Here is a 13,922-nt window from a genome sequence, read left to right as displayed (position 1 = left end):
TAAGTAGGTTTTGTTTACTTAAAAAAATAATAAATTTTTATTCTAACATTTATATAGTTTAGTATGTCTAGTAGTTTGGGGCGCCTGGGTGGCGCAATTGGTTGAGCTTCCGACTCTTGGCTTCGGCTCAGATAGTGATCTCAGAGTCGTAAGATCAAGACCCCTATCGGGGTCTGCGCTCAGCACGGATTCTGCTTAAGTCTCTCTCCCCTTTGCCCCTTCTCACCACATGCTCTCTCTCTCTCTCTAAATAAATGAGTGATAAGTCTTAAAAAAATATGTCTAGTAGGGCACCTGGGTGGCTCAGTCGGTTAAGCATCTGCCTTCAGCTCAGGTCATGATCTCAGGGTCCTGGAATCGAGTCCCACATCAGGCTCCCTGCTCCACGGAGAACCTGCTTCTCCCTCTGTCTCCCTCTCTCTCTCTGTCTCTCATGAATAAATAAATAAAATCTCTAAACAAATACATGTCTAGTAGTTTTACAAAGTTTTTCATGAAATCAGACAAGCCCTGAGTCCCACTCCTAAGAGACAATGATTTCTAGCACTCTTCAGTTTTAGTTCTGCTACCAATATATTTCTAAATAATATGTTTATGATGATCGTTCTTAATTTTTTCCAAGGTAAATGTTGTGTGCTGGCTTATGTCTATGGAAATGTAGATTTGGCCTTCCTATCTCGAGACCTGTACCGCCCACCTCCCGTCTCATTGGCTGGATGCTGGTTTTGTTGCTGTCAGAGTAGAGACTTTGTTCAGAGGTCTCTGGGCCGTGGTAGATGGTTCCTGTACACAGCTGCCTGGAGCGATCTGTGTGGAAGGGCTAGGCTGTGGCCGGACGCTTCCCTACGGGGGAATCAGGCAGGTATCTTGTTATTTTCTGGGCAGCACACAAATGTCAATATTTTTATGATGTCTCTTTGTTGGCCCATTTCCCTAAAGAGGAGTCCTACAGTCTCTTGCTTGGGATGCCCAAATCTGGTTGCCAGCTTTCTCAAAGCCAAGTTGGGCAAGCATCTGGGAGTCTCCCCTTCTAGCTTGGGTGTCTCACCTTCCAGGGTGTAGACTTCCCCTTAACCCTGCTTTCAGAATGGCGCCCCTGCCATTAGCTGCGCTTGGTCTCTCTAACCCCAGAGTTCCTCGGGCTTAGCCTCTCTAGGATTAAACCTCAGGGCTTCTGGGTGGAGAGGGTGTTTCCCTGGCTGTGTGGGGAGGGAAAGTAGATCCAGGGTCAGCAACTTCTTGTACATTCAATGAATACTGTTTTAGCCTCTCCCACCCCGCCTTCCATGGCATCCACTCTCCTGTTTCCTGAGTCCTCTGGGTTCTGCAATGAAATCCACTTTGTTGCTTGGCTCCCCTTCCCTGCAGGCACTCACCCATTTCTAGTCTGCTCAGTTAGGCACCGTACATCTACTTTCCGCGTTCCAAAGTTTTGTTGAAATACTTTATCACCTGTCAGCTTCTCTACTCTTTGTCATAAAAAAATCCTTTTTTAAAAAAGATTTATTTATTTATTTTAGCGGGGGGAGGAGGAGGGAAAGAAGGAGAGGGAGTGGAGAATCTCAAGCAGGTTCCCCACTGAGCACGGAGCCCGACATGGGGCTCGATCGCACAACCCCGAGATCATGACCTGAGCTGAAATCAAGAGTCAGACACTTAACCGACTGAGCCACGCAGGCGCCCCATATTAAAAAGTCCTTTTTATATCCTTTTAGTAAGTTGTCATGAGGGAACAGGAAGATTGTGCCTTCAATTGGTCCCTTTTAACTTAGAGCCATAACATACTTTCAAGGACGATTTAAAGGTGAAGACATGGGGGAATAAAAAGGCATTTTTAGGTCAAGGAAAGCAAGGCCACGAACACGGATTCTGAAGGTGTATGGCATCATGTTTGGGAAATGTGGATCACCGTGGGCTGGAGTGTAGGGGGTACTGGGTGGGGGGCCTGAGGCAGGTAGACAGGCCCCTGTGGTAGACTGGTGGCAACAATGGCCCAAATTATTTTTCTCCCTCGATGCACAGTCCTTGCAATGTGACTTTGCAGCTTCTTCCATTAAGGGGGAGAGTTTGGGCCCCAACCCTGGAATCCGAGTTGGCCTTATGGCGCCTTTGGTCAATAGAATGTGGCAGCAGTGATGGCGTACAGTCCACCCTGGGCCACAAGGGGCCTTGCATCTTCCACTCACCGTCTTGGAACCTGCCCAGGAGCCGTGAGAACAAATTCAGTTAGCCTGTGGGAGGATGAGAGTCATGTGACCCAACTCACTTCACCCCAGCCAGTCCCCAAAGGAGCCACCCAACTGACTTCTAGCTGACTGCATGGACCAGGGAGCCCAGCTGAGACCAGAAAAAGCACCCAACTGAGACATGTCTAAGGGTCCAGCAACGTAGTTGTTTAGAATTCTGAGCTAAATATGGTTGTTTTCAGTGATGATGTTTTGGGGGTGCTTTGTGACTCAACTAGACCTAACTGATATGCCCAAGTAGAAATTTGAAGAGGCATCGTGAGGCCAAGGAGAAACTACTGGTTAGAATTACAAGATCAGATTCTAGTTCTTTGTTACTAACTGCTTCTATGTCCTTGGGCCAGTCACTTAACCTCAGCGCTGCCATCTAATTAAAGACACTGGAAGGTAGACCATGTTAAGTGGTTGTCAAACTTCTTTGCAAAGTAAGCCACCCAAGAGCTTGTTAAAAATAACCATTCTGTCCCCAGTCTTATAAGATGGAAAAAAACTATACTTTTCTTTAGCTCCCTGGTGACTCGGATGAAGCCAGGCCAGCAGGCGTCTCACACACTACTGTATGGTGAGATCGTGGGGATGTCCTCCAGGCTGAGAATCCAGCGAGCTTCCCTCCCTTCAGTGGGTTTGGAAATGTCTTCCTTCGCCTTCCCCCTTCCCATAAGTCTTAGATGCTTATCCACCAGGGTGCCTAGGTTCCTTCCTCCCACAGGTCTCTCTTCGCCCGGCCACCCTCCAGCCCACTCCACTCCCACAGGCTCAGGTGGCTGTTTACAGCTCCCTGTCTCACCCCCTCAGCGGCCACACAGTTCAGAGCTCTCCAAGGACTCTTCATTCTTCAAGAAAACGGTCATTCCACGTGGTCTGTCTTTATCCCTCAGTCTTAAAGGGGAACCCATTCAGCATTCTCAGGCCCTTCACATCACTGGTTCCATGGTCCTTTGGATTCTCTGGTAGACAACGGCAGATGTCCGTGTTCTTTGGCTGGTTTCCAGGGTCTGGCGACCGTGGCCCACACCATGTCACGCCTTGTTCTATCAGCTGTTGTCTTAGGCTCTGCGAATCCGTGTTTTAAAAAGACCTCAGTCTCCTGCCCCTTGATATCACTCATTTCCCATCTGGAATGCTCTTCCCGCAGGCCCACGTCTCCCAAACTAGGGTGTCTCCCGGGTAACCGTTTTACCCTGGATACCAGTGGTTCTAGCTCTCAAATCGAATAACAAGCCTTGGTCTAAGACTTCCTGTCATTTATTCTCACATCACATTCGCCATGTGGTCAGGGAAGGGGAAAGGAGAAGGAAGACTTTCCTTAAACCGCATCCATATTGCATACTCCCCCTCCTACCCCAGACTAAATAAATAAATGAATAAATGATCTCAGGACCTCAGACAAAGCTGTAAGGCAGATGACAAAACCAAAGTGGGTCTGAGACTTAGGACAGCGGGTGGGCTTTGCAAGAGGAGGCCTCCTGGGAGCTCGGGGAGAAGAGACACCCTTTGTCATCCTGGGTGACCCTACAGTCTGACCGCATCTGGTCCCAAATGCTCCCTTCTTTCTGGATTCCCCTCTGCACCGGGAGTCAGCTCCTCCAGGGACAGTGATTAGCAAAGCTGAACAAGTTGCAGACAGGTTCTACATCCCGTTTAGGATTTAAAAACTAGTGGAGGTCAATACTGTTCATTTAGCTCTTTTTATTGTGAAGCTAGGGCGATTTATTCGATCACACGCGTGTGGCATCATGCACTCGGGGGCTTAGAGCCACTCACCGTGTACTCAGCCAGCAGGGCTAGAATACATAACCTGTTAACTTCATTTCTTTGAAATACCATGTTCTAGCAGTAAACTTGGCTTTTTTTCATACTTGAAAATAAACAACTCCGTTTCTTCATTGTTTGGCCACGAGTTAAGGTTCCGTCTCACCCGCGGACCTTTGGATAGATCTTTGCGAGCAATTTGAAGATGAGCCCGCCTTGTTTCAGATCAGATGGTCCCTTTCATGGTCTCTTACGTTCGTCTTGGGATGGCCTCCAGATTCCGTGTCACTCATCCTATCACAAGCTCGGTGGCAGTAGGGCCCGTGGGGTCCCAGGGTCCACATGCGGCCCCACGGCGTGAGCGCTTCCCTGTGTTGGGAGAACTGAGTTCTCCCTGGGGCTGGGCAGTGACTGGGCTGAGTGACCCAAGACAATTCTTTTCACCTCCCTGCCTCTCTGGTTCCTTATTCTGTATCAGGGCGCAGCACAAATGGTCCCCGGAGCTCTGTCAGCGCTGACATCGTGAACACATTTGTGATTACTGTTTCAGGCCGTCGGTAGCTGCAGAGATTATTCTGACTGATCGTCCAGAGCTCCTGACGGACTGATGCAGTTGGGGTCGGTATCGGGTTCCCTCGCCCTCCGATCAGTCCCGCGTACCATTTCTTACCTTCAGAGGGAAACATTGAGACCTTTTGTTTCGGATTCAAAAGAATCTCAACACTGAATAGCGTTCCTCGTTCATACTCCAAATGCCAGCATGAGCTTTGGAGTTCATTTTTCTCATCTGATTCTCACCCTACGAGGACATCAGAGCAATGGTTGTTAGCATTTTTGTTTGACAGTAAAGGAAAATCAGCCCTTGCCGCTCTTAGTCACTCATCCAGAGTCACGTGACTAGCGACGGTGAAATTGTCTTCGAATTCGGGCTTTGCACCTTTCACCGGGACCCTTTACACCGTAAGGAAAATCCCTGCAAAATGAAGGGATGGTGGCCGTACACCTGTCTCAGACAAACGCAGGGGTCTCTCTGTGCCAGGCTGGGTGCTGGGAACACGGTGTGACCCCGGCATGAGGGGTTTGGGGGGCAAGGATGGCAGTAGGATGGGTCTGTGCCCAGTTAATCAGCTGCCTCAAGTTAGGACTTCGGGGTGTAGGACCATAAATGCATTCTTCACTGGATTTTCCCCTCCATCTTGGTCTCTCCTTTATCCAATTCCAAAAGAAAATTAGCTGAAGGGCACTGTATCTCTGAGTGTGTTCCCCAAGGCAGCACGGTCCAAAGGAAATAAAATGCGAGCCATATGTATGATTTCAAATTTTCTAGCAGTCGCTATTTAAAAAGTAAAAAGAGGCAGGTAAAATCAATGATATGTTTTATTTAAGCCAATATATCCAAAATGTTATCCTTTCAGCATGCAGTCAATACAAAACGTATTGAGACGTTTTACATTCTTTTCTGTGAAATAGGGAATATCTTTTCACTTCTCCCAGCACGCCTCATTTTGGACCAGTTACTTTTCCAGTCCTCAGCCGGCGCCTTTGGCTAGTGGCCGCCATGTTGGACAGTATGCTCCACTGGGTCTGCCTCAGAGAGCAGACTGGTAAGGCAGCCCAGTGAGGCTCTCATCACCTGTCCCCCTCTGTTGGGCGCCCCACTCCAAGGAGTCCTGGGCAGGGGTCTCTCGAACTCCCGCTCTGATGATGCTGGGAGCCCTTGGCCTCCCTCAGGTTCCAGCCCCCAGCAGGCCTCCTTTCCTTATGGTGAAACATGACCACTGCCCGAGCCTGGCCGGCAGGCGCCCCTCAAAGCAAGCCCCCATTTGCAGCCCTCATGAATTGCTCTTTCTTTTCCAGGGCACACAGAAACCATCTCCCTGCCTCCTCTTACCCCTGTGGCAGCACCACAACGCCCGGTGGAGGGAGCTACACAAGGCTCCCTTTGTCTTTCGCCTTGGACCTCATCATTGTACCTGCTTTCGATATGAGCCTTACCCTGAAAAGCCACATTTTTGTCTCTTTTCTTTCTTTCCCACTTTTACAGAACCAACAATCAAACCTTCACTTTCAGCATTCAACCTTGCAAAATAGGAGCAGGTTTCGACTTTGGAAGGGGGTCTGAGAGCTCCCCAGCTCCCTGCCCAGCGTTTGGCTTTCTGAGAGGAGAGCTAGCTAGGAGCTGGGCATTGGTTCTGAAGGCTCCAGAAATCCCTTTATGATGCCTTGTGGTCATTTGGTGACCCTCTGTTATCCACTATTTCTTACTAAAATCTTTTCCTAACCTCAGGGCAGTAGTGTCTTTTAAATAAACGGGTTTTGATAACACTGTGCTGTTAGGTAATTCAAAGAAAATCAGGAAGCCAGGGCGTAAGTGGAGGGACATAAATGAAATCCCTGAGGATGGGAGCTGCCGGGGTCTGTGCCCTGGAAAGTGGAGCCATCCCACCCCCCCCCACCCCCCGCCAATGCAGGGAACCCACTCCCCAGATGATCTGAAGAATGTGGGCTCCCTGGTCATCAGTAACTTGTTTTCTTATTTTAAATCCAGAAACGTTGCTTTTGCTGCACGGCAGGACAGCTGGAAAGCACATCAAAAGATTGTCTGACATTGTCCTAGTACACCTTACAAAACAACAACACGGGGCCCAAGGCAGCCCTGTGGAGAACATGGACCCCGCTGGCCATTCGGAGGCTTATGACAGGGTCTCTGGACACAGGATACTTTTAATGTAGGCGACTGGAACTTTTGCTTTTGGGAAAGAGCCTTGGTGTTATTGAAACCAGTTTTCCTCTGAAGGAAATAATGTTTTTATCCTCCTTTCCCTCTCCCCCTCCCCATTTGATGGACTCCAAACTCAACCCTCTCGAGGACTTTGCCTCGGAGAAACTTCAGTTCCGTTCAGTGACCATGGATTGAGTGTCTACGCCTTGCCACCCGGACGACTAAGTAGGAGAGAGGCAGAGAGGCCCAGGAGAGGCTCTACCCTCACAGCGCTCACCAGCACTGAAGGGGACATATTTATTTCCACTCTGTAATCGTCACCGCCCTCAGAATCTCTAGATCAGGGGCAGGCAAACGATGGCCTGAGGGTAAGTTCGGCCATTTATCTGTTTGCTTTTTAATAAGATTGTGGTAAAATATACTGAATATAAAATCCACCATCATATCCACTGCTTGCTCTCTTTTCTTTCTTTCTTTCTTTCTTTCTTTCTTTCTTTCTTTCTTTCTTTCTTCTCTTTCTTTTTCTTTCTTTCTTCTTTCCTTCTTTCGAGGGAGGGAGAGAGAAAGAGAGGGAGAGAATCTTAAACAGGTTCCACACCCAGTGTGGAGCCCGAGGCAGGGCTCGATCTCACAACCCTGAGATCATGACCTGAGTCAAAATCAAGAGTTGGACACTTAACCAACTGAGCCACCCACACACCCCTGAAGAATTTTTTTTTTTTTAAGTAGGCTCCACACCCAGCAGGGAGCCCAGTGTGGGACTTGAACTCATGACCCTGAGATCAAAATCAAGAGCCAGATGCCTAATCGACTGAGCCACCCTGGTGCCCCCGTCTTACCCATTTCTGAGTGTACAGTTCAGCAATGTTAATTACATTCTCAGTGTTGTGCAACCAGTCTCTAGAACTCCTTTTATCTTGTAGAACTGACACTCTCTACCCACTGAACAACTCCCCATTTCCCCTTCCCCTGGTTCCTGGCAACCACCACGCTACTTTCTGTTTCTATGAATTTGACTGCTCTAGGTATTTGATATAAGTGGAATCATACAGTATTTGTCTTTTTGTAACTAGCGTATTTCACTTAGCATCAAGACCTCAAAGGTTCATCCATGTTGTAGCATGCTCTGAATATGGGCGTACAAATATTCCTTTAAGACTCTGTGTTCTGTTCTCTTGGATATATACCCAGAAGTGGGATTGCTGGATCATATGTTAATTCTACGTGTAATTTTTTGAGGACCCACCATACTGTTGTCCAACCGGCTTTACCCGTTTACAACCTCACTAACAGTGCTCAAGGCTTACAATTTCTCTACGTTTTTGCAAAAAATACAGCATGTTTTCTGTATTTTTGATGAGAGCCATCCTAGTAAGAGTGAGGTGGTATCTTGTTGTGGTTTTGATTTTCATTTCCCTAATGATTAGTGATATTGAGCTTTCATGTGCTTATTGGCCATTTGTATATCTTTTTTTTTTTTTTTTTTTTTTTTTTTTTTTTTTTAGCAGTGTCTATTCAAGTCCCTTGCCCGTTTTTTAACCAAGTTGTGCCAGTAGCCTGGTTTTGGAAATGAAGCTTTACTGGAACTAGCCCATTCATTTGCATTTTGTCTGTGGCTGTTTTCTGAGCTACCACCACAAAGACCATATGGCCCACAAAGTCTAAAATATTTACTATCTGGTTCTTTACAGAGCAAGTTTGCCAACCCCAGCTTCAGAGAATTGACAATTGACTATGTAAGTGTCCTTCATCTTGTTGAAAACGAATAGACGGTATACATAGCAGCTCACACATAATTCCACAAATGATAACTTCCACAAACATCAATATGTGGTGTCACATAAATGTTAAAGAAGAGGAAAATACAACTCAGATTTTTGTTCCTAGCCAACTCTTAGTCTCACGGGCCTTGGCAGTGGCTTGAAGCTATTTTTACTCTCGTCAGATACCCTTACCTTAAAACCTTCACTCGTTTTTCAGAAATGACCTTGCCTCCCACTTCACAGGAGGAAGAATAATGTAGCAGAGGGATGAGATTCTTCTAGCTCATTCCCTCCCAAATTTAACTGCTTCCGTCCTTGGTTTCTGTCTCAGAGGGACTACTACCTCCACCTGGGCTCACAGTCCCACCTCATCCTGCTTTCTCTGAAAGGTCCATCAGGCATCCTTTCTCCTTATATGTTTAGTCTTTCTATTTTCTAGCTCATCCCCCTGTGCTTTCAAACAATGCTTACTTCCCTGAATCAATCTATCTATCTATCTATCTATCTATCTATCTATCTATCTATCATCTATGTATCTATCTTTCTATCTTATCTATTTATCCACCTATCTGTCATCTATCTATCATCTATCAATCATCTCTTCAACCTGTCTTTCCTTCAAGTTACCCCTCTCTATTAGAACTTTTGTTTTTGGTAGCAGATGACAAAGCAACCTGAGTTTGAGCAAACAGAAGGGTTCACTGAAGGACCCTGGGGTGGCTCCGGGAACTGAAGGGAAAGACAAAAGAGCTGACCAACCACACTTCAGGAAGGACAGACTAGGGCGGCTCAGGTGCCTACAGGTCTAGAACTTAGGGACTCCCAAGGTTGTTCCGTAGGACTCCTTATCTCTCTATTGCTTATCTCTGCTTTTTGTCTATGTGGCTTCAATCACTTAGACTGTATTTCTCCACCACGTGGGAAACATGGCTCTGGGCATCTCTCAGGAGCATTTCTTTTCAGCATTGCCACCAGAGAGAAACAATCAACTTTTCTTATTTCCTGTTTAATAATTCCCAGCGAGGGGCTCCAGTCAGCCTTTCTTGAGCCATGTGTCACCCGAGAGTAGGTACCGTGATTGCGACATTCTCTGAACTGTGCGGATAGAGCAGATCTCCAAAGGAAGGCAGGTTTGCTTAACCAGAGGAAAGGAAGGGCACTGGGCAGTGAAAATGGCTTTTCACAATACACTTTATTTCCCTACTTCCTTTTTTCTACCAGATTTCTTGAAGGCACTGTCATGCTTACTGTATCTACTTAATCAACTGTCATTTACTTGGGCTTCTGTCCTTACCCTTCCATCACTGCATATGCCTTAAGGTCACTGATCTCTTCGTTCTTGTCCTTGACTTCTCTCTAGGACTTTTGACCTGGTAGAACCCTCCTTCCTTCTCAAAACCTGCATCTGTTGTGACTTCAGTGGTCCCACCCTCACTTAGTTCTCCTACTTTCCTTTCGACATTTTACTGTTTTTGTTGGCCCTTGCCCACTGATTGCTTCTGCAAAATGTTTATTCTCCAGGACAGTTCTTTGCCTTGATTTATACCATGCACTTCATTAGGGCATTGTGCTGGCCTCCTGAGGCTCTGCTTACAAGTTCTTCCTCTAGATGTCCCTTTGGCATTTCAGATGCGTACAGAAACAGATGCACCATTTTTTTTCTTTTTTTTCTCCCTGGCCTTCCCTCTAGAGACTTGCCTCTCCTTCTGAAGATCCATTTTAGTTAATGGAACCACTGTCTCCCAATCTGCTAAGCCAGGATCCTGGGTTCTTCACTTTGCCCTCTTCGTTTCCCATATAAGCAAGAGAAGTCCACTTCATACCTGCCACTTGGATCCATGTTTTCTCAATGCCCACATTCTCTGGTTTGGTTCTGAAAGTCATCATTGCTTGCTAGGCCTATTGCAAGAGTTTGCAAATTGGCCTCCCTGTTTTTAAACTTTTCCTACTCCCTATGGGGTTATCTTTTATTGTGTGTGTGTGTATGTGTAAATAAAAAATACATAATTCAATTATATAGCTAATAGATATTTAATTATAATACATATAACATATATAATATAACATAGATTTAATTATAATATATAATTTATATTATATACTTATAACTATAACTTATAACTATTTCCAGAATACAACTTGATCCTGCTACTCCTTTGCTTAAAACTTGCACCTTTTCCTTGCTTTCTGAAGCCCTGCACAATGGGCTCAACTAAAATTCATCCTTCCTTGCAGCCCTTGATTCAAACCCTTCAAACTGAACCCCATTTTCTTCATGCCTTTAAATATATTTAATGTTTATTTATATTAAATTTATATGTGTGCATAGTTTTTATAGTGAAAAAGTCCTGCTTTGTAAGATTTATTGTGAAAAACAATAACCTCTGCCTGTGCTTCTTCCCAGAGCACAGAGCAGCCATTTTCAGCTCTTTTAACTCTTTCTTTTGGGTTGCCTCCATATTTCTAAAAACATGATTGTCTGTTTTGATTTTTCAGATTTAATATTCTTACCTTTATTTCTGCTCTCTCCTGCCTCCCCAACTCACAACACTCACACTTTCCCTTCTGCATCCTTTCACTATAGTTATATCATACACTTGATAGATACATATTCAGACTTTACATTAACATAACTACGTCTATATTTCTCACAGCTGAGAAATATTTATAACAGCTGAGCCATGTTATATATTGTGACTACATTTACTTTTTGAACAACTTTCTATTTTCCCTGGAGTTAGTAATTGCCATGATTTTTAAGTTGTTTACTTTTCTATATACCAATCAATGATTCAGTCCTAAGCTCATGGTCAGAAGTTAAAATATGTTCTCAATATATTCACACATGCCAGTAATCCATGTTTTATTTATATTTTTGGACTTAATCTTCCTGAACCCCTCTGTCTCCTCATCTGATTTTTCAATTTGAGGGGAGTAGAAATGAAGTTAGGGGAAAGCACTGAGAAACAAAATACGTACATCACTCTGGCATTTGGAGGGAAGAGAAAACACTTTTCCCCAAATGTAATCCCCATTTACTTTAGTTTTTAAAGATCATCAGTTTATTTCCTATGTCACAGTATTGCATGTCCCCTTGGGCTGTTTGTGTTGAGTTTTGCTCTGACTGGTTCATGTTCACTTATGCAGGCTTCTCCTTCAATATATGTTGGGATGATAACAATGCTGGTGATGATGACAGTGGCTCTACAGAAGGTGGTGATGAAACATCTCCTAATGATCTCTGTTTCATCTTGCAAAGGAAGGAGAGCAGTCACAGAACAGGAGCAATCAGCAGTGGTGGTTTCTTCCCTAGGGAGCTGCAGATGATGCTCTGAGGAGCCACATAGCTCCTCGCTGGGACACAGATGCCCGTATAAAAAGTGCCTGTCAGAACAGCCTACATTTCTCCAGTGTTAACAACTTGACAGGTGCCGTGCCTGCATTTTCTCGCTTAATCCACACAGCATCTCTTTGAGTTTGGATGGTTAGGACTCCCATTTGATGGAGACTTTGCTGCCCAAAGTCAAGCAACTAGTATTTGTGGGACTTGGGAGTTGAGCCCAAGAAGCCTGATGTCAGAGCCCCACTCCACCCTCTGTGCCTTACTGCTCTAGGTCTTAGAAGTGATGTATGGGGGGTGGTACCAACCAATGGAGTAACAAATGACTGAAGTGAATACCAAAGGTGTGTGGAAGAACAGTGTGCCAGCTACATCATGAGCCTTGGACCACTGGGATCTTTTTATGTTCATCTCGTTGTCCTCAGGATTGCTTTGGGTATGTTTGCTGGATATCATTGAGTAGAACATATCGTGTCAACAAATATGCCAGCATATGTTCTCTCTATCAAAAAGGAAGAGGTTTTTTAGCAATACCTACAGGGCTCTGCAAAACCAGAGCTAGCTTTTTGCTTGGTCTCACCTTTAAACTTTGCCATTCCCTTTCCTCCCATGTCTTTCGCACCTATGTGCTTGGTTAACACTGTTCCATTGCCATGAAATCCCTTTCTCCCCATCTCCACCCAGCAAACACCTACTCACCCTTAGGATAGTTTAGATATCACTTCCTCAAGGGACACTTTCCATGGAGAATTCCTTCTCCATGTTTTACAAGGATGTGATTCATCTTGCCTCCAGCACAGCATGTCCTCATGCTCTCTATACCAGCATTTAACACAGTGCGTGACTTTCTGATGGCATTTAGTAAAAACTTATTGGATTACTAAACAAATGTCGAACAGGTAAATATTCTGATGTAAAGTCTCTCTCAAATTCTCCAGAACCACTTTTTCTGGATAAGAAAAATTTCCAGAACTGTTCCCTCCATGGTTTGCTTTCTCCTATCTTCATCTTTTTGTTATTTATTAAAAATATTGTATAATGGAAAATGGCTGACCCTCAATTTCTGACTATTTTTATTATACCCAACTGACTGCAAATATTCCACTCCACAACTTTGTTATTTTTCAATGTTCAACATACATATTGCTCATAAAAATGTGACTTCCTGCTTTATTTCCAGTGTAACACATGAGGGTTCCATAAAATTTACTGGAGAAAATGAAATGTAGTGCAGACAGGAGATTTTATCTATTCGTGTGACTCCCCACTGTCGACTCATATCATGTAATTCCACTTAGCACTTCTGGGCCCATTTCCTTCAAAGTACTTTCCAAGCATTACCTAAGTGATGTTGTAGAGGCAAGCGGATGGGACGCCAGGAACTCAAACCGTAAATGCACAACTGTTAAACACAGTTCTGAGGAAATTAGATTTTGGACTTGGAAAGAAATATGGTCCTGACGCTAATACCCTGTCTCCATTCAAATGACCAAACCTCCACCTCCCCTCTGACATGTCCCGTATGAGGACAAGGGGGATATTATATTAAATGGAAGGGCGACTGAGCAGTGGTGTTCCAAAGATATGAAAAGCTATAATCGCCCAAGAGCAGCCACATTAAAAAACGTGGTTTGCTTGGGTTTTTTTTCAAGATTGTCGAAAAAAGAGCTGCCATCACTTCATAATCAAGACATCGTATACCACACCTGGAAATGCCAGCAACAGCTCTGGAACAACCATGATTTTAATGTAAGACTCACAATTGCTATTTTGTGAGTGCCTACTATATGCCAGGTGTTTTGCATACTGCATCGTTAATCCTTTTCCTAAAACTTAAAACAAGGTTGCGATTCTGCAAACTTGAAGAGTTTTGCCCAGTCCAGTCTCTAGTATCCCTTTTCACTTCAGTCTAGGAGGATTCTTCTACGTCAAAAGGACAGCTTTTAGAAAATGCCACCAAGTAGAGAAAAAGACCTGGGGCTAAATATTGTGCTCACAGAATGAAGTTTTCCAGGATTAGTTTTTCAAACTCATGGAGATCTCTAGAAGGTTCAGATTAATACAGTTATAACCAGCAGGGAGTGAGACTACAGAGTATT

At 44.8% G+C, this 13,922-nt stretch overlaps 1 long non-coding RNA gene across 2 annotated transcripts; it reads left to right on the top strand.

The window, feature by feature from the left end:
• The first annotated feature begins 682 nt into the window (after window positions 1–682).
• LOC103662180 lies at window positions 683–12,782 on the top strand. 2 transcript variants are annotated; one of them, XR_005835182.1, is made up of 4 exons: window positions 683–862; window positions 6,868–7,088; window positions 8,412–8,456; window positions 11,631–12,782. It is a non-coding gene; the product is annotated as an uncharacterized LOC103662180 (long non-coding RNA). The 2 variants fall into 2 exon arrangements; XR_568372.2 differs by lacking the exon at window positions 683–862 and having other exon boundaries at window positions 6,518–7,088.
• Window positions 12,783–13,922: the final 1,140 nt, after the last annotated feature.

The sequence above is a fragment of the Ursus maritimus genome, unplaced genomic scaffold, assembly GCF_017311325.1.
Source record: "Ursus maritimus isolate PB19 unplaced genomic scaffold, ASM1731132v1 scaffold_17, whole genome shotgun sequence".
NCBI lineage: Eukaryota > Metazoa > Chordata > Mammalia > Carnivora > Ursidae > Ursus > Ursus maritimus.
This window is presented reverse-complemented; position numbering and strand designations above follow the sequence as displayed.